The sequence below is a fragment of the Panthera leo genome, chromosome D2 (genome assembly GCF_018350215.1).
Source record: "Panthera leo isolate Ple1 chromosome D2, P.leo_Ple1_pat1.1, whole genome shotgun sequence".
Lineage (NCBI taxonomy): Eukaryota > Metazoa > Chordata > Mammalia > Carnivora > Felidae > Panthera > Panthera leo.
This window is the reverse complement of record NC_056689.1, coordinates 69749373-69774769: the sequence shown is the minus strand read 5'-3', so window position 1 is coordinate 69774769 and position 25397 is coordinate 69749373. Positions and strand designations below refer to the sequence as shown.

At 49.1% G+C, this 25397-nt stretch overlaps 1 pseudogene; it reads left to right on the top strand.

Moving 5' to 3' along the window:
* The first annotated feature begins 9952 nt into the window (after positions 1–9952).
* On the top strand, positions 9953–10092 carry LOC122202902 (annotated as a pseudogene).
* Positions 10093–25397: the final 15305 nt, after the last annotated feature.

Genomic DNA, 25397 nt, shown 5'->3' with positions numbered 1-25397 from the left:
TCAGAAGCGGCTCCGGGCTCTGAGCTGTCAGCACAGAGCCTGACGTGGGGCTCGAACTCACAAACCTCGAGATCATGACCTGAGCCGAAGTCAGACACTTAACCGACGGAGCCACCCAAGCGCCCCAAGAGTGCATTTACTTTGATGAGCACTGAGAAATGTATAGAATTGTTGGATTATTATATTGTACACCTGAAAAAAATATAACACTGTATGTTAACTATGCTTGAATATAAAAGCATATATTCCCCCCAAATCTAAAACCTGAAAGATGGTTAGGAGTAACCCAGGAGAAAAGCTGTGGATGTAGCATGATACGCACAGGGCACGGCTTGTGCAAATGTCCTAGGGCAGAACGAGCCTGGCGTGTGTGAGGAGTTGCGAGAGGACAGGGTGGGGGAGCAGGGAGAGAGCAGGGAGGAATGATACGGCGCAGGGGGCAGGGCACGGTGACCGTGTCGGGGATTGTGAAGTTTACCCCTTGCACAATGAGAGGTGAATGAAGATTTTGCAAGCAGGAGACATGGAAAGAGAGGTGCCTTGAGCTAACGCTTTGAACCTTTCCGAGGTGGGGGAGCTTCACAAGTTTGTAATTGGGTTCTGGCGACTTAAGCTACCGGTGCCAGGGTAAAAGGAATGAGTTAAATAGGTTGGTCATCCTCTATCCTCGAACCTTTTATATCCAGGTTGAGGAGACAGAGCCTGCACATGCTTCATAATGGCCTCAATACATTTGTAACATCTAATGGTTAGAATGGGCTATGGAACCTGTGGTTTAAAAAACAAAAATAAAAAAATAAAATAAAATAAAATAAAATAAAATACAAACAAAAAAAAAGCTCAGTGGCTTAACATCAGTTTATTTCTTGCTAATGCTACATGTCCAAAGGAGGTCAGCAGAGAACTCTGGTCCACACAGTCACTCAGGGGCCCAGGCAGAGGAGCTCCACCATCCATGTGTGTCTTTGGACACTGAAGCAGGAAAAGAGAGCGGTAGGGGGTCAGGTATTAGCTCTTAAATGCTTTGACCCAAAAGTGAAACACTTTTCATAATGAGAAATCACTTGGGCCCACAGTCCATTGGCCAGGCTTGGTCACCTGACCTGCTTAACTGCAAGGAAACATAGGGGAGAACGCTGTAGTTGGTGAGCAATAAAGGCTTCTATCATGCAATAAAACATGCTAACGTGTGAGGATTTTTACATAGGCACTGCTGTGTTACAAACATCCCACTCGTGATCAACGCGGATGAGGGAGGAACTGAGCCTGACTTCCCCCTGGAAAGATGAGCTGTCCCAATGAGGTTCAAGTCTGAGTTCTCCAGGCAGCAGATGCCCCACGGAAGAGTGGCTGTGGAGATGTTCCCTCCGTTGTGAAGGTGCACGTTCCCTGGAGAGACCAGAGCTTCTGCTGGACCTCAACTGACCCCCAAATCACACCATGTTAACACCTGGGTGAATAAGACCTTCAGAATCATTTCACCCAACTATTTCATTGTGGCACAGACACCTGAAGCCCAAACAGGGGAAGTAACTTACCCAAAGTTGTACAACTAGTTCATGACCACACAGAATAAAGCCCTGTCTCACGGCTCCTAGTCTAGTCATTCCTATCCCCAGAAGACAAGACGTTTCTTTTTTTATTTAATTTTTTTTAATGTTTATTTATTTTTGAGAGCAAGTCAGAGACAGAGAGTGAGCAGGGGAGGCTCAGCAGAGAGAGAGGGAGACACAGAATCTGAAGCAGCCTCCAGGCTCTGAGCTGTCAGCACAGAGCCCGACACGGGGCTCAAACTCACGAACCGTGAGATCACGACCCGAGCCAAAGTCTGATGCTTAACCGACTGAGTGACCTAGGTGCCCTGAAGATAAGACATTTCTAAACTTTAGGGGGAAAAAATAAGTTGGACCAAAACTCAAAAGTTCTATCCTAATACACAAAAAAGGAACATGATAAATATCAATATATGGAGACTAGAGAACATAAACTTAAGTGTCAGAAAGAAGTCTAAATATTCTTGATCTCAATAAATATGAACGGACAAAATTATTTTAGGGGGAGGCTAAGACTGTCAGATTTTTGAAATCCAGCTTGATGTTATTCAGAATTCAAAATGATAACAAAATGACACAGAATGTTAAAAGAATGATAAAAATACAGTAGGTGTGGTCATACTGATATGAGACAAAATAGGAAATCTAAGTTGAAAGCATTAAGACGATCTGAGATCTGACTGGGAGGAAGCCTGGCTGTTTTCCTACCTAAAACAGTCATACAGTCATAAAAAACCAAACCATAGGTTAGCTAAGGAACACCAATATGGCAAAGATATGGTGGAAATGTGGGTGAGGTGTGTGTGTATGTGGGAGGTGGGGTGTGTGGGTAAATGTACACGTATGACTGTGTGATCAAAACGCTTCTGGGCTCTCCAAATCCATCCCACTTCCTTTTGTACACATCTGGCCATAGTACTACGCGGGGCCTTCGCTATCTGTCCCCCTGGAGCTGACCATCTAAGCGGGCAACTTGGCCACAGAAGAACGCCCAACCCAACAAACTAAGGATCCTGCCAGCGAGGAAGCCGGCGCATGAGAACTCGGCATCTGAACCAGTCTTCTGGATGGGGAGATCCCCATAAATGGGGAGCAGTGCTTCCCCTCCATCAAGGGGGATAGCTCCCAGGACCAATATTTGCTCTCAATACCGCAGTCACTGCTGCAAAGCCCTCCCAGGAAACTCCGGAGCTGCAGGCTGCCCTTCGGAGCACAGCTGGCTCCCTAGACACCTGACTGGTCCCCCTGACCGCTGAGACTTTTTTCACAGACCCTGTCATGCTGCGTGTTTCCAAAGCAAATACCCGTAGGGCCCACACAGGCACCAACTGTCTCCCATTTTGAGGAGCCAGTCCTGCACACCAGTCTGTTAAGAACGTCACTGAAGGAAGAAAAGAAACAGCCCCCTGAAAACTCCCGACTAGTCCTGGGCTTGCCTGTGGTTTTATTACAGAGCCCGGTGGCAGAGAGCTGCTGGCAAGAGAGCCTCGTTCTCTCGGCCACCCATCCTAGCCCCAAGCCAGAGCCTTAATGGGGGCCATGCTAGACACTGGGTGTTTACGGCTTGGGCCGCTAGCTGTTGCTGGTGCTTTATTTCTAGAAGCATCAAGGAGCCTCAGGGCTGGCTGCCCAGGGGCGGGAGGTTTGGGGGAGCAGGGAGGAGGGGCCGGAGGTGGAAGGTCATTCCCACAGTGGAACTCCGGGTCAGGTTAGAGCTGCTCCCACTGCTGGGAACTCAACTGTGTCTTTTGTTGCCTGTGATGGTCCCTCCTGCAGGCCACCGTGGGGACTGCGGAACGCCCCGCACATGGTTCTGGCAGGCTGGCCTCTGAGCTGGGCTCGCCATCATTAATCTGCCTGCCATCGAGCCCCCGTGAAAAGAGGAAATTGTTTCATGCTCGCCCAGAGACCAGGGGAAAGGGCTCGGAGTGGGAAGAAGGACCAGGCCGGGGGGTGGTTGTGTGTCACTCCCTGAGCGGCCTCTTTGGGGAGCCGGCAGGCCCTTCCCCCGGAGGACCTCGGGGTTCCTGCAGCCCGGCTGGTAATTAGCAGGGTGATGAGGGCTGGCTGGGGTTGCTCCGGCTGAGGCTTTGGGCCTGAAACAATCAGGGCCTGTTTTCTGACAGAGATGACAAATGGAGGAAGTGAAGGGGGGCAGGGGGCTGTGAGCATAAAGGAAAACGTGGACAAGAGGAAATACCGAGTGCAAATTGTTGTAATGAATTGTCAAGGCAGGTTCCTAAAGGTGGGAGAAACCTGGGGTGTCGCAGAGCCCATGTTGGGACCTGCCCTTCAGTGTACTTGGAAGCGACCGGCATTGTGGCTGCGTCGGTGGGCAGATGGCTCCATATCTATAGAAGCTGTCCCCGTAGCAGGTGGAGGCCTGAGCCAGAGCTGGGTCCTCTCTGCATGCTCAGAAAGGCATGGGGTGTGCTCATCCTGGCTAATGTCCACGTCCCAAATATCAAGTTTAATAGGGGGGAGAAAGTTTTCTACTTCTAATACCAAAGACATTCTTTTTTATTTTTAACGTTTTGTATTTTTGAGAGAGCGCGAGCGCACACACGAGCAGGGCAGGGGCAGAGGAAGAAGAGACCGAATCCGAAGCAGGCTCCAGACTCTGAGCAGTCAGCACAGAGCCTGACACAGGGGCTCGAACTCGTGAACCCAGAGATCATGACCTGAGCCGAAGTTGGATGCTTAACCGTCTGAGCCACCCAGGCGCCCCACCAAAGACATTCTTAATGCAAAGCAGCTCCCTTGTTCTGCTGGGTACTGGGATCATTTGGGGAAATTCTCTGGAGAGAAGGAGTGTGGAGGGGGCGTGGGGGTGGGGGCTCAGCTCCTCCGTGTAACATAGGGAAAGAATTTGGAGCTCCCAGGAGCAAACCGGGAAGAGGGGAAGGGAGCAGAAATGGAAGGGAAGGAAGACAAGTGTGCCGGATGGATGGCGGGGACCCAGGCCCAGGCCTTCCTGTGGCCCCACTCCTTCCCTCTGTGAAGTCAGCCAAACCCTGGAGGCCTGATGTGAACGGATTCTGGGGAAACCATTGCAGGCAGATGTGGGGCAAAAAGCCCATGTGTGTGCACAGGCTGGAGGCAAAGGGGCCCGAGAGCTGACACCATCTACACGTTTTAGGGATTTGCAGGTCTGCGTCTACAAATTTTTAGGAAACCCCGCTGACCTATGGGTCACGTGAGGGTCACTGGACGGTGACAGCCCCCATTCCCTGGCCAGATATCTCTTCTCCGTGCCTGTCCAACCCCCCTGAACATCCAAGTGGTCTTTGTGTCCTTTCTCCCATTTTTTAAGTTACAATTTACACATGGTAAAAATCACCATTTTTAGAGCGCAGTTGCACAAGTTCTGATAAATGCTTACTGTTGTGTTGTCATTAGCATCATCAAGATACAGAACATTTCCACTATTCCAGAAAGTTCCCTTGGCGGCCTCTGAAAATCAAACCCTTCCCTCACTCCCAACCCCTGTTCTGTTTTGTGTCCCCACGGTTCTGCCTTTTCCGGAGTGTCGTAGAAATGAAATCATACGGTACCCAGCCTCCGAGTTGGGCCTCTTCCGCTCAGCATAATGTACTTGAGATTCAGCCAGGCTGTTGCGCAAATCGTCACCTGCCTCTTTTGATTGCTGAGTCGTAGTCCACTTGACGGGTGTATCGTAGCTCGTGGGTGTATTCCCTAGATGAGGAATGCTTGGGTTCCTTTTTCACACGTCCTTTTGATCTCATCTTTTGTGAGACATTTTACTGGTGGGAATTATACAAAGAGGAAAAAAAACAGTAATCCTGCCAGACTTTAGTAATTCTTCTCCTTCTCAAGGGACCTCAGTTAGCTTTTGAGGTCGGTTTCCTCATTTAATATCTGCCTCCCAAACTTGATGTAAATGACTGATTTTATAACTTACAAAAAGGCTTGGGTTTTGTTTTGTTTTATAGCAACTTTACTGAGATGTAGTTCATAAACCACCCAATTCATCCAGTTAATGTTTTATTTATTTGTTTAGTTAGTTAGTTAGTTTTGAGACAGAGAGACAGAGCATGAGCAGGGGGAGGGGTAGAGAGAGAGGGAGACATGGAAACTGAAGCAGGCTCCAGGCTCTGAGCTGTCAGCACAGAGCCCGACGGGGGGCTCCAACCCACGAGCTGTGACATCGTGACCTGAGCCGAAACCAAGAGTCGGACGCTTAACCCACTGAGCCACGCAGGTGCCCCTAGTTCACCCATTTAAAGTGAACAACTCAGGGCACCTGGGTGGCTCAGTGGGTTAAGCGTCCGACTCGCGGTTTCGGCTCAGGGCATGATCTCACGGTTCGTGGGTTTGAGCCCTGTGTCGGGCTTTGCGCTGACAGCGCGGAGCCTGCTTGGGATCCTCTCTCTCCCTGTCTCTGCCCCTCCCCTGCTCGCTCGCTCTCTCAAAATGAGTAAATAAACTTTAAAAAAAATAAATAAATAAATACATAAAGCGAACAGCTCAATGGCTTTTAGAATATTGACAGAATTGTGTCAACGGGAGTCGACTGGAGAATACTTTCGTTACTGCAGTTCTTAAAAGTACGCATCCTTGGGGCGCCTGGGTGGCGCAGTCGGTTAAGCGTCCGACTTCGGCCAGGTCACGATCTCGCGGTCCGTGAGTTCGAGCCCCGCGTCAGGCTCTGGGCTGATGGCTCAGAGCCTGGAGCCTGTTTCCGATTCTGTGTCTCCCTCTCTCTCTGACCCTCCCCCGTTCATGCTCTGTCTCTCTCTGTCCCAAAAATAAATGAAAAACGTTGAAAAAAAAAATTTTAAAAAGTACGCATCCTTTAGCCGCCACCTCTAGCCCGGTCTATGTTCAGCCCCTGTGGACTTGTCTCCTTGGGACGTTTCATAAAAACGCAATGCTACAGTATGTGGTCTTTTTGTGTCTGGCTTATTTCACTGAGCATAACGTTTGCAAGGTTCGTCCGTGCTGTAGCCTGTAACATTACTTCATTCCTTTTTATTACCGAATAATAGTCCATTGTGTGTTTGTGCTGCTAGTTGAGACGTTCATCGGTTGATGGACATTTGGGTTGTTTCCATTTGAGGGCTATTATGAAGAACGCTGCTATGAACATGAGCCTACAAGTTTTTGTGGGGGCATATGTTTTCAGTATGTATCTAAGAGGCAAACTGCTGGATTATAAGGTAACATAAGCCACTTGCAAAGCTGCCAAACTGTTTTCCAAAACAGCCCCGGCATTCTTTAGTCCAAGAGATACTTTGAAAGTGTCCAAGTAGAACACAAATAGTTATAATTTAATGCTATTCGTTGAAATGACACGAACAATATTTGGTCGTGGTAACAATTTAAACAACACTGAAGTGTCTCAAGCAACACTGCCCCCCCCCCCCAGACCTACTCACTCCCACAGAGAATCGCTGGAACCACTTGGTGTGACTCACTCTGCCTTTTGCTCAACACGTACACAAAACTTATGTCCTTTTGTCGAAATGGAAATGCATCCTTACTATACACGTGGCTCTAACTTCCTTTTTAAAAATTGTGGTAAGACATACATAACCTAACATATGTGTGCTTTCACCATTTTTAAGTGCACAGGTCAGTGGCATTAAGTACCTTCCCATAGTGGTGCAGCCATCACCACCGTCCATCCATAGAACTTTTTACATCTTGCAAAACAAACTCTGTACCCACTAAACAACATCTCCCCATTCCCCCTCCCCCGTCCCCTGGAAAACCACCACTCTACTGTCTGTGTCTAAAAATTTGACTGCTCTCTGTACCTCCTGGGAGTGGAATCACGCAGTATTTGCCTTTTTGTGACCGTCTTGTATCACTTAACATCACGTCTTCGAGATTTATCCATGTTGTAGCAGGTGTCCAAATTGCCTTCCTTTTTAAAGCTGAGCAATTACCCATACGTCTGCCATGTTGTGATGACCCATTCATCTGTGGCTAGACACCTGGGCTGCAGCCACCGTTGAGCGATTGGGAACAGTGCTGCTAGGAAGACGGTTGTGCAAATGTCTCCTCACGTCCCCGCTTTCAATTATTTTGAGTACATGACCTCTAATTCCCTTTTCTAGAAATTAGACTCTTCCTCGAATTATGTCACTTAAAAAAGTCTTCACTGTACTAACGTGGTCCTCCCGGTAAATCATCGTCATGCTTTAAATTGCTTAGTTTTCCTCCTTACTATGGGTGTCTTCTAATCTATTTTACCGTTCCCCCCTCATGAGAAATTGTGCACTGGGTGATGGGATTCTCACCACACTGCAGTCGGGTGGATATAATTATTAGCCCCATCTTCAAGAGGAAGAAACTGAGGGTAGAGAGCATCAGTAATCTGCCTGAGGCTGTTCTGCTGATAAGGGCTGAAGTTAGAGATCAAAGTCTGTCCAATTCCCAAGCTTACCCTCAGCATCGTAACTAAATGTCATTCATGAAGGGTCTTACTGGTCAGCCGAGGAGTGGTCTGGAGGGACCAGGGGAGGGGACTTGAATGTCTGTGGACATTTGCATTCCAGGAGCCATGAGACCGACTCCCTGACGAAAGTAGGTCTTCCTTTCAACAATGAGTGTCCTTTCTCAAAGGTCAGGTCTCACGGAGTCTCGGAAAACCAGAGTAGATCCCCCCCCCACCCCTTCCTAATGAGGGCCATCGGGTCACACTCTTTTCTGCTTCCTTTCCTTTTCCTCTTTGACCTCTCACTTGCTCAGTCCCACCTTCACCCCTGACCCCCACCTCTTCCAGACTGTCCAGGTTCAGGTGACAGAAACCCGGCTCAGATTAGCTCACACAAACACCAAGAATTCTTTGGCTCCTTTCACTGGGAACATAAGGGTGCATCTGGCCTCAATTGTGATTGGATCCAGGGGCCCAAGTGAAGTCATCAGGCTCTTTCTCCGTGTCCCAGTTCCGCTTCTCTCTGGATAGTGACCCAGCTCTTTCCTGTGGTGGACAGACTTTCTCCAGGAGGTAGAAAGGCTAGCCACCAGAAACTCCAAAAGTACAGCCTCCAAGCCTAGCTAACCAACCAGAAGGAGGGCTGCTTCCTTCTCCCGGTATCCATATATTCGTCTCAGAGAAGGACTCCAATTGGCCCCGCCTGAGCTGTATGTTAATTCCATAACCAATCACATGGCCAGGAAGAGGCCGTATCAGGGCTGATACTGACTCCATGACATGGGAGGCAGTCTGCGGTACCAACGAGAGGGGAGCAGAAAGCACGTGTGCTGAGCAGCAAAACCACCATCACCCTTTGTCGGCCGTGGCCAAACGGCTCCTCCGACGGGCGATAAACTCTCCACGTGTGGCTACTGCTGTTCCTGTGTTACTGACACCGCTGCCAGTGGACCACACCGCCCCCAGCTGCCACGGCCAGAGTCGACCCTGACTTCTGGTTCAGAAAGAATGCAAACCTCACACCTGTGAAGGTGTGCAACCCATCCAGCCCCGTTTCCACCATGCTGGAGGAGACACCACGCTACCCAACCATTTTCATCACCCGCTGCTCCTTCCAACTCACTCCCCAGGCTTAGGTCATCTTTCAGCGAGCCTTGTGTCTTCCCTCACTCTAAGGTACGAGAGCATGAGGCACCCAGATGTACTGGCTGTTTACACTGCACGGAGCACGGGGCCGTGCGTGTGGCTCCCAGCTCATCCCTGGGTCCTTCCTCGCTGCAGTCCTAGGCTCTGATGATGGCTACAAGCCAAATGGTCACGGACAAGCCTGGTCATTACACTGCCTCTTCCCCTTGACTCACTGCAGACCCGACCGGATGAAATATTTGGTTTCTTCATCATTAAGGAGGCCTAATGCTTTCTCACCATTTGACTGACTGTTAAATGAAAGCCGGGTCCTCTGGTGTGTGGAGTGGAGGCGGGGGAGGCGGGGAGGCGGGGGGGGGGTGTTTATTTGTTTTCTTCCAGCGTGTCATCAGGGATTAATTCATCCCTGGCCTAACTCTATGGACAAGGTACAATACTTAGCACTTCCCTCCTCCTCTCCTTTGTCGCCCCTTCCCTTCCTTGGTGAAAAGGTTACTTCCTCTGATGTCCCCAAATCCTCTGCCTGTATGCGAACTTGAGCCAGTATTTCAGGCTGCCAGAGAGTAGGGCTCTGAGAAACAGGAACAGAATACGTTTCAAATGGGTGGAGGTTCCTGAGCCACCTGCCCGCGTTAAGCTGAGAAATAAGTCACAAAATATAAACCACATAAACAGAGCCACAACCCCTTCCATCTCGAATGAGTTACTCACAAGCGAAAGAAACGTTAGCCGACGAAGCAACTGGCATTGCTGTTCCCCTAGGTTGGCATTAGCAACACTCTATTGTTCTGGAAACACTTTCCCTCCTACCAACTCATTTCGTTTCCCATAACCATACGCCAAGGAAGTAACTGCATGTTGTTAAAGCCTGAGGTTGAGGCCGGTGAACTCACAAGCATAGGTCGTGTGCTACATGAGGGACATGTCTTTCAGTAACACCACAGGGGACTCTGGTCCAATGGGTGGAGTTTGATAGTTCTTGCTACGAGGCATAATAAAAAATATATATAAAATAAATAAAAATAGAAAAATCTAAAAAATAAAAAGGAAGTAGTAAAGGGATTGTTCTCATTTCCACTTGGCAAGTGGAGAACTAGCAGATTCATTTCTTGAGGTGGGCCTCTGCAGACAGCCTTTGCAATGAAATCCCTACTGTAGTTTCTGAGAACCCTAGAGTCGAGAAACGGAAGATGAGGTATACAGTTGGTATCAGAGAAGACTAGAACTGAGGGCTTGCCAGCTCATCTTTCTCTGATGAGCACGTATTCCTAGTGGGCCACACGAGATCCGCTGAAACAAGGCAAAATTCTTTAAAACTCCTAACCGCGAAGCCGGCGAGGCAGAGAGGATAGCCCCGTTTTACCGCTGAATAAGCTGAAACGAGAAAGGTCGCTCCGCGGCCGGCAGAAATCGCGCCAAGAGCTGGCCAAGATGGAACTAGAAACGATTTTGCCCAAACAGCATGTTCTTCTTCTTTGTAGCTAGAGCGTAGGGTTATTTTCCATTTGCGTGCTGGACAGGAATGTAACTCCCAGGAGAAGGAACGAGAAGTGCCCTCGACCTGTCCCGCTGTCTGTCTGGAAAGCTGAGAATATAAATACACAGATTATGGTTCATATGCGGGGCTTGAGCTGAGAAATTCACGAACTCTATTCTCTGCGCTCTGAGCTTTGCATTCTTAACTTCCTTCACGTCGGCAGGGAAGTGGATGTGGTTCTCTCGGTGGATCCTCACAGTTATATAGCTCATTCTGACGGGGCACCACGGGGATAAGAAAACAGGAAGAGAAGTTGCAAAAGGACCAGGATCCTTCAGAGCAGTGAAGGCAGGGCCATGTCTACATACGAAAGAATAACTGTAAGAGAAGTACAATGAACAGTCCCCACCCATCCATCTGATGGCCAACTCAGCAGCCCTCCATGACAGTTCTCAGCTGACCTCGGCTTGAGGGACCCAGCATGAAGCCCATCACACTGTGGGCCTGCAGTCAACACTGGGTCCATCTGTTCCCAAGGTCCCGGCTCTGTGCCACCTCAGCACAAAAACGTGAGTGGTGTGGAAGGGAGTCTTGGGCAGGAAGAATGGAAGATATGTGGTCTTGACGGTGAAGCTCGGGTGGGCAGGGCCTTCCTGCTGCACACCTTTGGGAAAGACTTCTTTGTCCGACACGGTCCTGGGCCCTGCGGACACAACCTCTTCACGTGGCCTCGCCACGTCCCCGTTGTGCAGCTGGGGTGACATTAAACGTCCTCCAAAGGACTCGCAGGTGGGCAAGGAGAAGGACCGGGAATCCAGCCTAGGTCTGTGTGAACCAAAAGGCTACTGGTGAACTCGCTGGCTAAAGAGACCAGAGGGGCCCAGCGTTGCTAACAGAACAGCCAGAGGATGGTGGGGGCAGAGAGAAGACCCTGGAAAAGGCGGCCAGACAGCCCACGTGCAGACCTTAAAGTTGGGGGGGGGGGGGCGGTCACTGCCGCAGGGGTAAGATGCTGCCTTCTGGCCATCTCCTGCCCCACTCAGAGACCACCATCCATCAGCCCACCGTGGTGCGCGATGTCCCGAAGGACAGGGCTTGGGACATCGGCCCCAATTTCTAAATCATAAGGATGGCCACTGTGTGCTCTTATTCAAAATGCGCCTTGTATGAACACACTCGGCCAAGAGAGGGGGTGCTTCCCCCATCAACCCATGTGCCCATAGGCCTATGTCTGCCTCCAGGGGTGACTTCCCTCATTCACGCAGATGTGCTGCAAGAGCGAGCTGTGGCCCTGCTCTGAGAAACCCCCTTTATGAGTCTCCACATTTATTTATTCCATGAACACTTGCTACATCCCGGGCCCTTCAGAGAGGAGGGAGTCAGAGCTCCCGCTGTTGAGGAGCTGAAGGTCTGGTGGGGGAGGAGGTCACAAACACAGACGATGGAAAAGCACGATTGAGGGGCACAGGGAGGCCCGGCAAGGGGCCCCAAGTCCACACTCTGGCGTGTCTCCTGGCAAATCCGCTCTCTACACTCTCCTTCTCCTCGCCCCCTCACTCGGCAAATCAGGACTGAGCGAGGCAGACCCCCGCTCCCGTCCCACCAGCTGCTCCCGCTTGTCTGATCCCGGCTGAGTCTGACCTGGGCTGGTCACCCTTCACCCCCAGGTGTAGTCAAAAGGTCCTTTGTCTCCGGGGACTCTGGGAAATTCCTTCCTTCCTCCCAGCTTGGGGACCTGCCACTCTTAATAGGTTCAATATTTGATTGTCAACAGATGGAAGGGTCAGTTCTCAAAAAAAAAACAAGGGTTTGGGTCTGAATTGTTTCTTTAAGTCTCTCCAACTCTCCACAGGATCTCAGGCCAAGATGTTAGGCTGAACCTAAAATCAATCAGGCCCCAGGCTACAGAAAAAGTGGCTCAAAAATACAAAACGTGCTCGCTAACACATGGTGCGACGCTTTCTTCTCCAGAGCACGGATGCTCTTAGTCTCTGAACGGTTTAGAGAACAGCACAGACATGAGTCTGAGGTGGCCAGATCCTTTGAAGGATACTTAAAAATGACAACAACAATAACAATAACAAAAAGGCATCTCACTTAGCATTTTCCGGCAGCCACTTATGAAATCCTGTTTCCCAGGAATCTTCCTCACTTATGAAGTGTGCTTGTGGCCACGTTGGCCTCACCCTCCCTGGCTGGCAGTCTCTTCCAGAAGCCAGAGACTTGAGAGAGACAGAGAGAGACAGAGAGAGACAGAGAGAGACAGAGATCCGGTGGCCTGTGTGAAGCGTGGAGGCAGAATTGCTTTTGATGTGGCTCTTCTAGAAAGCCACTAAGTAAAGACACTGGACCCACCTCCTTCCTGTCAAACAACAGCTGACCAAGGTTTGCCAGGACGCTGCTGGGGAGATGTTCAGTTCCCCACTGATCGGAGGCCCCGAGTGGACCAGGGACTGGAATCGAAACTCAGTCAGCAAGAGGAACTGTTTCTCACTAACAGGGGCACCTGGTACTACCTAACCTAGACCCAGAAACTTCAGCTGTAAAAATCACCCAAAGGAGCCATTCTTCCTGTGCTGCCGGAAGTGAGAGATCACTTTGGCTAAAAAGGAAACAGTCATCGAACATCCTAACAGAACATCCTAAAAGCCACGCACCTTTCTCCCTGGGAGGACGCTGGGACTCCAGCAAAGACATCTGTCCTTCCCTCCTGCTGTTCCCAGCCCCTCCCTCAGCGTCTGCGTCTGGCACAATGGCGGAGTGGCCAACAGCAGATAGCAGAGAGAAATGTCCACTTTAGGGAGGCATTCGTTAGAGAAAAGGCGAGAGTGTGGCTATAAATAGAATTCTGGGATACATGCAAATCATGGGTGAATCCACCTGAGAGTTCTTACTCTATTAAATATTTTATGAGCCCTGAACAACTGACTTGCTTCAAGAAGTAGACATATTAATAACGCGTAAGATTTACTGAGCACCTACTATAGGTCTCAGCCGGAAAAGTAGAGTGCTCAGGGAGAGATGCAGGGAGGAGACTTTGCAAGAGAGCAGGAAACAGAGCGGGAATGGCATTCCTGGTGAGGAAGGTCAAATGCCAGGGCCCAGAGGTAGGAACGAAGTCGCTACAGGACCCCGACGATGCCTTTCTGGGGAAGGTGGATTCGTTGCAGGTCAAACTTTCACCTGGAAGGCCTGCCCTTCTCTCGAGCACTTGCTCAGAGAACTTGCTTCCTCGCCCGGGGTCTCTTTATGGGGCTATTGAGCCCAGCGCTGAGCGAGGCAGAGAGGTTTTGACAGTTTCATTTTATTTTGTCCTAAACAAGAGATAATATGAAATAGGCACCTGGGAGTGGTTTGAATTAACAGCCCAAACCAAATGAACAGCTGCATCCCAGAGAGGTGGGGGGGGGAAGTTTCCTGCTTTGGGCCATATTTCCTTTCAGCAACATTACATTAACACTTATGAAATACAGCCGAAAAGTCAGGCCGTATTGAAGGGGCAGGAGAAATGTACTTCCATACGCCGTGCAAAATGTACAGCCAATTAATTGGCCGTGTAAGCCTGGGTTTTCAACTCATCTGCAGGAGTCTCGAGGTTAATGAAACCATTACGTATGCATGGATGTTGTGGAAGGGGGAAACGGAAGGAATAATTGACAATGCCCTCCATCTAGCTTTGTGGTGTGGGCTGTTCTTATCTGACAGTCCTTATCAGAGTCAGGTATGTGGGCAGAATGGGCCTCTGAGTGCGCGTGCATGGGTATGCGTGCGTGCGTGTGTGTGTGTGTGTAACCATGTTAATGAGAACAATTATATTTCTCCATCTGGAGTCCATTAGCCGTGATTATGATGATGGACTCTCCTACCCTTATGACTATCAGGATTAGCTAACCCCATTATTACCCAGGCCACCTTTCTCAGTCCGCTGCACGGAGCAGAGGGGACGGTTTCCTGTCATCTAAGCCGGCTCCTTCTCTCCCACTCCAGAGGAGCCGGGGTAAACTCCCTCACCCCATCTCAATTACAAGAGCCCTAATAGGCCCTCCTGTCCCAAGTGACGGGCCTCTGCAGGTGTGCAGGAGGAGGGGGCGGGACGGCCAGCTGATCTGTGTGGCCAGGGGCGTGACGCTCTCTCCACTGCGTTCATGGCACCAGGCCTGCGTCCTGCAGGTGTGCGGCAATTATCTGGGCCCGGTTACCTCATCGTTTCTTAGGGTGGATGGAAAAAATAAATAAGACACACTAAAAAGCCTGTTATTACAAAATAGGAAAAGCCTGAGAGACAGGCAGGACCCCCAAATGGAATGCTTGATCCCTTCAATCAAGCCTCTGGCTTCAAGCACTTGTCCCCCAAAGACTGAAGACAGGAAGAGGATGTAGGGTTGCTTTTCGGGATGAAAGCACTGATCAAACTGGTAAGATTTGGGGGCCCTGGGTTCCCTCCTCCCGAGCAGTCTTTCCCAAGAATCTTCATTCCTGGTCACCCCACCCCACCCCCACCAACAGGCAGCAACAGCGGGCAGAGACTCGATGACAAAATCTCTGCAGGAATTTGATATTGCCCAAGAGGTCATCAAAGAAGCCGCCATGAGTGAATTACGGTTGGATTATCTCACCCTCATCTCATGGTTCAGGACAGTCTCTGTTTATTTGAAGCGTAGTCCTGAGGTGTGCACCATTTTTTCAGGGCTCGGGTCCTCTGTGGTAGAGTATCCCCTTGGAGGTGCCTGAGATAGCAATGTCCTCAGCCTTCAAGACACCGGAGCCCCCAGCATGGTGCCTCCGGCTCAGAGAAGCCTCCTCCATTTACCCCAGAGGGGCAGTTGGTAGCAGTATTTTCACGTGCATCAAGACATGAAAAGGGTTGGGAAGCATTGCTCTAAAGATCTCATTTCCTTTTGCTCTCCATCTTCCCTCACCGCCTTTCTTCCTGCTCAGACAGCCAAAGTTAAAAACACCCTTACCGTGGCCAACAACGTCCTCTGTTGGCCACTGAGGACGGTGAGGCCCCAAGGGTTCCATGGATTACCTGAGGTCACACAGCCCCGTGATGGCAGAGTGAGGATTCGAACTCAGACCTCCTGGCTCCCAACTGAGGTCTACTCTAACTCCTTTCTAGCTGGAAGCAGACGTTTGCCTTGCTTCCTTGCGCTCTGGAACCTTCTCCCAGCCCCTCCTTGTCTGCCTTGCTGCCCTCTGGCCTGCTGACCAGCAGGTGCCGATTTGGACGTCCAGGCTACCAATCCGAGCAACCAGAGCATCAGGAATACATCCAGTGAGAACTCACAGCTCTCATGCCTCCTGACTCAGGGGGGAAGGTGGCAGTACCTCTGTGCTAATCTGTTGTTCTTGGCTTCCGTCAGAAGAGGCCAGCAAGGCATTCTCAGGAAGGCCCCAGGGCAGCTGTCTCCCACACAGATGCAGACACTTGCCGCGGAAGCAGGCTTTGGTTCCTGTCAACTCAGGGAAAGCTTGTCCTGAGTGTTTTCACAGCCCGTTGGCGCTGGGGTCACCATGGCGCCCAAGAGTCATAAATTCAGAGTGGGCTTCGGTGCGGGCAGTCTGGGGGGACCGTGTGGTGCCACAAATATCCTTTTTCCGAGCAATTCCAAAGTCCGGAAAACGGGAACTTCCGTGAAGATGAGCAAATGATACAACTCTTGTCAGACCCTACTCAATCCCACTTGAAACCCCATCTGAGCATCTGTCCCCATCTGTTTAGAGATGCGAGGGTTATTTCTGGCACCGTCTGAATGAATGTGCATCCTTCTGCAAATAAAGAGCTTCCCACCCCAGTTAGGGATGCCTTAATCTGATTAGTCTCCTGGGGGAACCAGGAGATGATTGATTTGTTCTAATTCTTTACTGGGGAAGGGGCAGGACAATTCTTACTCTAAGTGCTTATCCTCAAGGTCAAGAAAATTAGCAGTTCCCACATCTGTCCCCGTCTCAGAAAACTGGCACAACACATAATCCAAACTCTAGCTGACAACCATTTGGAGATCGGGCGGAAAATGATAAGGTAGCTATGAGTTGTCTAAAGAACTTCAAGATACATTAAAAGCAATCCATAGCGATATGTCGCGGTGACAGGGAAGCTGGGAAATGGGTGCCCTCCTAGACTTCTGGTAGAAACGAAAATTGAAACAACTTCTCTGAATAGCAATTTGACAAATATATACCAAAGACCATAAAAAAAAAATGCATATCCTTTGACTCAGCAATTCTAAGAATTTCACCCCCAAGGAAATAATCAGAAATGTGTACAAAGATCTACATATATAAATTTTCATCACCACAATTCTGTGTAGTAGGAAAAAATAAAAATAGCCCAAGTGCCTAATAATAGGGATTCATTTTTTTTGTGAAAAAAATAAATAAATAATGACACATCGCAACAGAGCCATTGAAAATAGGGAATTAAAATTTTGCATTAAAATAGGGTTTTTTCATAATTGCAAGTGAAAAAAGGAGGACTACAAACCAGTTTCTTCGAGCATTATTTCAATTTTATAAAAATCTATGTATATGACTGTATGTCAGTGTGAGTGTGTGTGTGTGTGTGTGTGTGTGTGTGTGTGTGTGAGTGTGTTGATTAGAACATATATTTGAAGGCTATTCCCAAAGTTTTCCACAAGGAGCATATATTGCTTTTATAAACAGAAATACAAATGCTAAGGAAATGAAATTGATGCCTGCAGCTATGAAATAGGACAGTGGAGTAAATTGTACCTTTTCTTATTACTGATCAGACCACCTCATCCCTACTCTCAGCTCTCAACAAAATTTTTCTCAGATGTCAGATCTTGTCCAATCAATACCCTGAATCAACTAAATTCATCCAAGACATGGACTTAGTTTTATCGCATATACATTGCACTGTGTGATTTTATAGGTAAAACTAAAGAGGCTTCACGTTCTTCACTTCGCACTTTGCATGTCTGACATTTGGGACAAATGTCTTCCTAAACATGAAGGTCTGGGACTTTCCCTGCCACATCACTGCCATCACTTCCCTTCTGCAGAGAATCTTGTCAAGAGGTCAACCGAGGCATAACTGTCCTTGTTTCCTGTGCTCTGGACCCTTCTTCCAGCCCCTCCTTGTCTGCCCTGCTGCCCTCTGCCTTGCTGACCAGTAGGTGCTGATCTGAACTCCCAGGCTACCAGTCGGGACAACCAGACCATCAGGAATACATCCGGCAAGAACTCACAGCTTCTGTGCGTCCTGACTCAGAAGGTTAGACTTGTAAATTACTTAACATTCCAAAGCCAGAGAGACCCTGGGGATTGCAGCCCCAGGACTAAGTGAGTGATACCTACAGGAAGACGTACCACAAAAGATACACCGGAACGGTAACTTTGCTTAAGAAGTCACCTTGTGTGTCTGAAAAAGCATCAAACAACCTACTTAGAGAGTGCTGTCCCTGATAGGAAATAGCCATCCACAACCAAAAGGAAGCAAAAAGATTTTCCATGGCATAAAGGCTGGTCTTTGCCGCAGAGCAAGTCGAGGGAATCACTACAAGTTAACCACGCTTTATCTGTGACAACTTCCACCTCCAGGAGTGCATGCGTCTCTGCCTGCTGACGCCTCTGTCTGTCCAGCGCCCGGCATCTAGAACTGAGGTTCTCCAAGTATGTCTGGTGACCAGGATTACTCCTTTCTCCCACCAAGCTACCAAAACTGCTATTCCTTCAAGGATGGCTGGTTCTAGGCATTCATCGGAAAGCAATCTGATTGAATTATCCACAGTAAGATACACGTTGACGATAGCCCCAGCGCTCCCTGTGGGTGTCTAATTCATTTCTTTGGGAACTGTAGCCTTTGAACCCATCTGCATTAGATCACTTAGGTGCTTGTTAAAATGAGGGGTTTCCGGGTCCCACTCCTTTCAGAAAGAGAATCACTCCCAGTAGACTCCAGGGATGTGCGTTTTAAACAAGTCCCTTTGATTCGTATGCACCCTCCGGCATGGTAACTGATGGAACGTGGAAGAGAGTTGATGTCTTTGACTAGAGAAGCCTTCACAGTGAAATGACTCGCGTTCCACGGCAGGAGCACCCGCCTCAAAAAACAGGGTTTAATAATTCCCCTAACACTTAATAAATGCTTTTTATGCAGCAGGCTGTTATCATCTGCTGTTGAACAATGCGGAAACTGAGGGTCAGAGTGACTAGGTAACTTTCCCGAGGTCACACAGCTCTTAAATATCGGATCTAGCTTTCAAACCCCAGCAGCCTTAAGAAAGCCTCCTGAGGACCTGCTTCAACTATGAAGTTATAACCTGTCTCAATCGGAGCGTCTCCAGCTTAGCTAAGACAGACAGCAGTGCCCAGACTCGAAAGGCCGTGAGGACGTCCCTAAAAGGAGCGAGAGAGAAGAAAACGAAACAAAACCAAAAACACCTGGCTTAAGCGGTGCGTTACTTGAAACACTATGTTATGTATCAATTCTCATTGAACATTTCGGCCGCCAATTTAGGCTGGTTGACGTATTATAGTTTTGCCTAAGAAGGCTCAGAACTTTGAAACTGTTCCCTTTCGTGTTTGATTGCACATTCGTTCTGACTTGAAAAAGGATTATGTCGTTAGGAGCCACACGCTCCCTCTCGCCGCGGCCGGTTGTAGCTATTTCCATCTGTAATGATTGTTTAATGACTATTTAAGAAAGTGCTGAGGTTCTCTAATCGCCCAATTTTTATTAAGCGCTCAAGGAAACCACACAGGTGCAGGATTTCCTAATTGACAGGCAAGCCATGAGTCGGGCAGAGGAGGAAAAGCAATGCCGACGGCAGTGTGACCCCCACCCCACCACCGGTGGGGGAAACCTGTACAACACCGACAGAATAGCGCCTTGGTTCCACCGAGGGGAGCAAAAACAGGGCTTTACGAGACAGGGTAGACAGGGGCAAGAGATGGGGACCAGAAGCAACACATATTATAAAGACAGGAGTGAGGTCTAGAAAGATCACTAAAGGAATAGGGGTCAGAGACCCTCATCTCCCCTTACCCTATCAATCGCCTGGAGATCCAAGACCCTTCACCACTCGGGCTATGGAAATAGTCAACCCTAGTTAGAATGAGCTGTGGCACGGAGTACTTCGATCGTTCTCAGTGAGCCAGGCATTGTACTAGCTGCTATGGTGAATGAGGTACGTGGACGGATGAGGCACGGTTTTTGGATGGGGAGACACAGGTGCGATATTGCAACAGTACCTACCGTTTATTTAGCCCCTTGGTGCACCACACCCGACCGAGTGGTTTGCAAACCTAACTGAAGGATGCTGTTCCCTTCTACCGATGAGAAAACGGAGACAGCCAGCACTTGGGCTCCTCGCCCCAAATCATATAGCTACTAAGTGACGGAGCCAGCATTTGCACTGAAGTCTGGCTCCAAAGCCCATGCTCTTAACCACCCTCCTAGACAACGAGCTGAACGTGTGGAGAGCAACATGTGTCCGGGGCTGATGGGAGCGCCAAGGACGGATGCTTAGCCCAGACTTGGATTCAAATTCTGCATCTAGCCCTTACTAAACGTGAGACCTTGGACAAAGAACTTACTCCCTTTCGGCTTTAGGTTGTCCAGCTCTGAAGCGGGTTCAATTATATCAACCACCTAGGATCATCTTGGAATGAAAGGGGATAAAAACGGAAAGCATCCAACACAGCACCATCTAGTAGGTTACATAGTACGTGCTGAGTTAATGTTGCTTTTCCTCCCCTTTCTGGCTGTTTTTCAGCTGGGAAATAGTAGGAGCTAGCAGCCCAAAGCTGAAAGAGGCCCCCGGCGCACTGCTGGTGGTGATGTAGACAGGGGCAGCCACTGTAGGGAGCTCTCTAACATTACCTGGTGAAAATTAAGTAAGAAAATGCAACCAGGTCCATCGGGGGACAGACACAGGCTATTCATCACAACAGTGTCTTTAACAGTGGGGGTGGGAAGCAATCTAGGTGCCCATCACTTGGAAATGAATCAGAAGATGATGGGGGGGGGGGTCTATTATGGAATACATTGTAGGAGTTAGGAGTAACATACTACCCATATATAAAACATGGGTAGAACCTAAAAACGTAGTTTGGGGGTAAAAAGTAAGAGTCAGAAAGAGATTGATCGTCCAATTCCATTCATATACATAAAGAATTCTTGCACACTCAAAATAACATTGTATATTTTAAATGATGCCCATGTCCCTAACGTATGTATCTGTGTGAATAACAACCCCCAAAGATGTCTACATCCAAATTTCTAGAACCTGTGACTATGTCATGTTCTATGTCAAAAAGGGAATTAAGGTTGCCAATCAGCTGACTTGGTCATGGGCTAGCCGGGTGGTCCCAATGTAATCGCAAGGGCCCTTGCAAATGAAAGACACAGCAGGACAGTGAATGTACAAGGGATACAGGTGAGAAAGACTAGACCAGCCATTCCTGGCTTTGAGGATGGAAGAGGGCTGGGAGCCAAAGAACGCAGGCAGCTTCTAGAAGCTGGAAAAGGCAAGAAAACAGATTCTTCCCTCGAGCCTCCAGAAGGAACACAGCCCCGCCAACAAATGATTTTAGTCCAGTGAGACCCACGTTGGGATTCCGACTTCCAAAACGGTAAGATAATGGATGTGTGTTGTTTTAAGCCACCCTATTGGTGCTAATCTGTTACAGCAGCAATAGGAAAGTAACAGGATGTCAGACACATTAGCATGAGCACTGGCCGTGCGGGAGGAAGCGCGTGAAGACCGAAAAGAAAGGGGGTGCCATGATGTTATGCCCTGTGCTGAGGAGTATGCCAAACTCAACCCGTGCCCGAGGTCAAGGACGAGAGTAGGAGGGAGGAGGGAAGGGGAAGTGAGGAGGGGGGAGCAGAGGGTGGAGACCGAATGGAGCTACTTGGGTAGGTGACACCTGTCACACGGCGTGCTCACGTGCAGCACGGGCCCCAGGTGCGCCGAATGAACCACTGCATGAGTGAGGACTGAGACCCCCAAAGGGAGTGCATGGTAAAGGAGCAATCGTATTCAAGTGGGTTAGATTAAAACAGCTGGAACCGGGTTGTGGTTTTGTTCTCCCCAGGCTCAGGGTGTGATACAAAGCCATCTTCCCGATCGCAATCAAAAACGACGAGTTTTTGAAGATTAACTAAAAAAAAAAAACAAAAAAAAATCAGAATTGCCTTCATGGTGTATTAAAATGGAGTATCAGTACCAATTGTACAGAATTTCTTCTAGAAAATAGAAGAAGATGGACTATTTCCTAACTCATTTTATGAGGCTCATATTCTCCCAATACTGAAACCAGATAAAGACCGTACGAGTAAACTACAAATGTCCCTCATGCACGTAGATGCAAACACCCTCAGCCAAGTATTAGCAAATGGAATCCAGCAGAATATATGGAGAAAAAAAATTATATACCGTGACCAAATGGGATTTACTCCAGGTATGTAAGGCTGGTTCAACATTCAAAAATCAATCCTGGGGCGCCTGGGCGGCTCAGTTGATAAAGTGTCCGACTTCAGGTCATGATCTCATAGTTTGAGCCCCGCGTCGGGCTCTGGGCTGATGGCTCAGAGCCTGGAGCCTACTTCGGATTCTGTGTCTCCCTCTCTTTGCCCCTTCCCCACTCGCTCTCTGTCTCTTTGCCTCTCACACCTAAACAAACATTAGAGAAATCAATCCACTACACCTACAGGCTAAAGAAGAAAAACCGTGTGATCCTATCAATTGATGCAGAAAAAAACATTTGACAAAATCCAACGCCCAACCATGATAAAAATTTCTCAGCAAACTAGGAATAGAGGGAAGCTTCTCAGCTTGGTAAAGAACATCTACAAAACACCTACACCTAACGTCATATTTAATGGTGGCAGACTGAATGCTTTCCACCCAAGATCAGGACCCAGGCAAGGATGCCTATTCTCACTACTCTTACACCCCATAATACAGGGGGAAATGGCGCACTTACGGGGCCTCCCTGGGTTTCCCAACAACAGGAGCCAAGATCTGGACCTCCAGCTCATCTCAAGGTAGGCGAGACCTCCAGGATACAGCACGCAAGCCGCCTCCCCCAACCTCGGGAGCCCAAACGGCAGCAATTCAGTGTGAGGTACCCTCCCACTGGCCTCTCTCACAAGCTTTCATGGATTTTTTTAAATTTCCCTTCAACATTGGTTATTTGATTCCAGCCCTTAGTATATCCTTTCGTCCTTTTGAGCTTCCCAAGTTACCATCAATCCAGTCCAAGCTAAGAGAAAAGAATCCAGATTGCATGCTGTTTCGTAATACCTGAAATCAGAATAAGAGCGTACCTTTTATAACCCTCCGCACATTGCAAAATGCTTTCTTGTTCATTAGCTCATCAGCTCTGAGCCTCTTTTCTCACCTCTGTGCCTTTCCTTGGCTCCCCCCCTGGTGGAATCAATTGCTCCCTCCTCTGAGCTCCCATAGCCCTTTGTACGTGCACCTATTGCCACACCCGACACTTTCTCTTACAGCCCTCGTTCAGGTTTCTCCGTCCCCTGCTGGACCAGAAGGGACCACGCGGTGATTAATTTGGCATCTTCTCCCCAGCACCTACCATGGGCTTAATAACGGAGTTTGGGTAGAGCTCAATGGAGAGGTAGCTATTATTGGCACATGGAAGGGACCGTACCCGGTAGCTGGAGTGGAATGTCAGAAGGATGAAGAAACGAAGGCTTGGACACACGGAAGGACTCCATCAAGGTTACACAGCTAGATGGTGACAGAGCTGGGCTTTGACACAGATCTTCTGGCTTTCATTTGGATAAACAGACGCTTTTCACCCACTGATGTCCTGCCCTGTAGCTCTGGAGGGACCATACCCCGGGAAAACATATGAAGGCTTAATTCCTACCTCTGCATGGAAGCTAAAGCGAAGAAAAACAGCCTTGTTCCTGCCGTGCCGAGGCGGCACAGAAACACAAAAACTGCCGGGACTCTGAGAGCCTCTGAAAACAGAATGCAAACCACAGAGCCCGGCCTATCACAAGTTCAACAAAGTTTTTCCATGCTGAACTCTGAACTTTGAGAAGTCTGGAATCTTTAGCAATTGCTTATTGCCTGCAGGATAGATGCAGTTAGGCCCGTGCCTTCTGGGCATGCCCTTAGCTGCAATCCTCACTGAAGCTTCTATGCTGCTGCTTTCAAAACTGCTCAAATTCCTTCACTCAAGTGTTCTTAGCACTTATGTTGATAGGGAATACTTCAAAGGGTACATCTTTACTTTATCAAATCTGATCTAATTTTGCAGATGGAATCAAAGCGGTTCATTTTGAGTCTAGTCGAGTTTGCCAACCATCCCGGAGAGGAGGCGTCAATGCCTTGCCCTCTGTGTAATTAACCTAAACTACGAGGCCCCGAAGACACCCGGGTCTTTGGCCATCCAGACCCAGAAATCCCTGGGAGGAGGCAGGGGCCTTCCTCTGAGGGAGGGGGCCACGGGGCAGGGAAGGACATCTCTCCAACATCCTGGGACCCATAGCTGGTCCTTCTCCATGGCAATCAAAGAGAGCATGGGCGTTGCGGGGGAGTTCTATGCAGAGAGAAAATATAATGAGCTTCAGTGTGCCTGGCGGTCTTTAGAGTTGCCGTGTGGGGTAGGGGAGCCCCGGACGCGGGCAGCCAAGGCCCGGAGTATTAACCTTCACCCTCAGCGGCAGGAACAATTCTCTTCTCCCAACCTGGCACTTTTTATAAAATCCAAAACTTGATGTCGCTGCTAATTTGCCCCTGATACCTGTGTTTGAAGCTGGATCCAGGCATAGATTCAGCTGCCTAGCCAGACGGTAATTTCCAACTGAGCTATTATAATTGTCACAGTAAAATGTCTGTCTGCATACAACACCCCAGGTTGGGGGAAGGAGGGGGTAAAGTCATTGATTTTGGTGCTCAGAAAAGTTCTCTGTGGCTCAGAAGAGACAGTTCTGGCTGGTTTTGCTTTATTTGGATAAATACTTTAGCCATTTTGCATTGAAATTGAACACGAAAGCAAAAGGGGATTCGGTTTGCAACGTCCTCAACTCGGGGGTCCCCCTTTTTAAAAAGCTCTTTAGAAACTCCCACACACAACTTGCCCCCCTACCTCCTTGGCTTGGGACATTGGAGGGAGTCACGCTCATCTACCAGCCCCCATCATGGACCCTTTGTGTCAGGCCCATGCAGATTAGCCATGAGAAGGCTCCAAGGTCAGGGCGTTTGTTCACAAATTCTGATCATCATGTGGGTGGGCATCACTCTCCCTTTCCCACACAGGAGAAGACCTGGCCAGGCTGGGGAGGTCAAGGACCCGCCGGGGCCCTCAGGGTTAAGAGCTCACCCAGCTGACTCCCCTCTAAACGCTTCTCTACCCAGAAGTGACCCTCTGGAAACAGATCAATAGAGACAGAATCCTAAACTTGGCTTTGACGGCTCTATGACTTGCCCCAGCTCCTTCCCCAGCCTTCTCTCTGGTTGGGACTGGCTTCATGGGCATGTCATGTCTGCAGCCACATAGGGCCCCACATACAATAGCAGGTACCTCTTCTCACTACCCTGAAATTCTTAACAATTTGTGATAAGGGACCCACATTTTCATTTGGCACCGGGCCCTGCAAATTATGTAGCCAGTTCTGCCTTCCACCATGTTCTATGCACCTGTTCACGCTTCCTCCTGCCAGGCGCCTCCATACTTAGATTCCCTCTGCATGGAATGTCCTTACACACCCCATCCCCACCATCGACACCACCAGCTACTTACCTCACTCCTACCCACCCCTTCGATCTCAGATGAATTGTCACTTCCTCCAGGAAGTCCTCCCTGCCTTACCCAA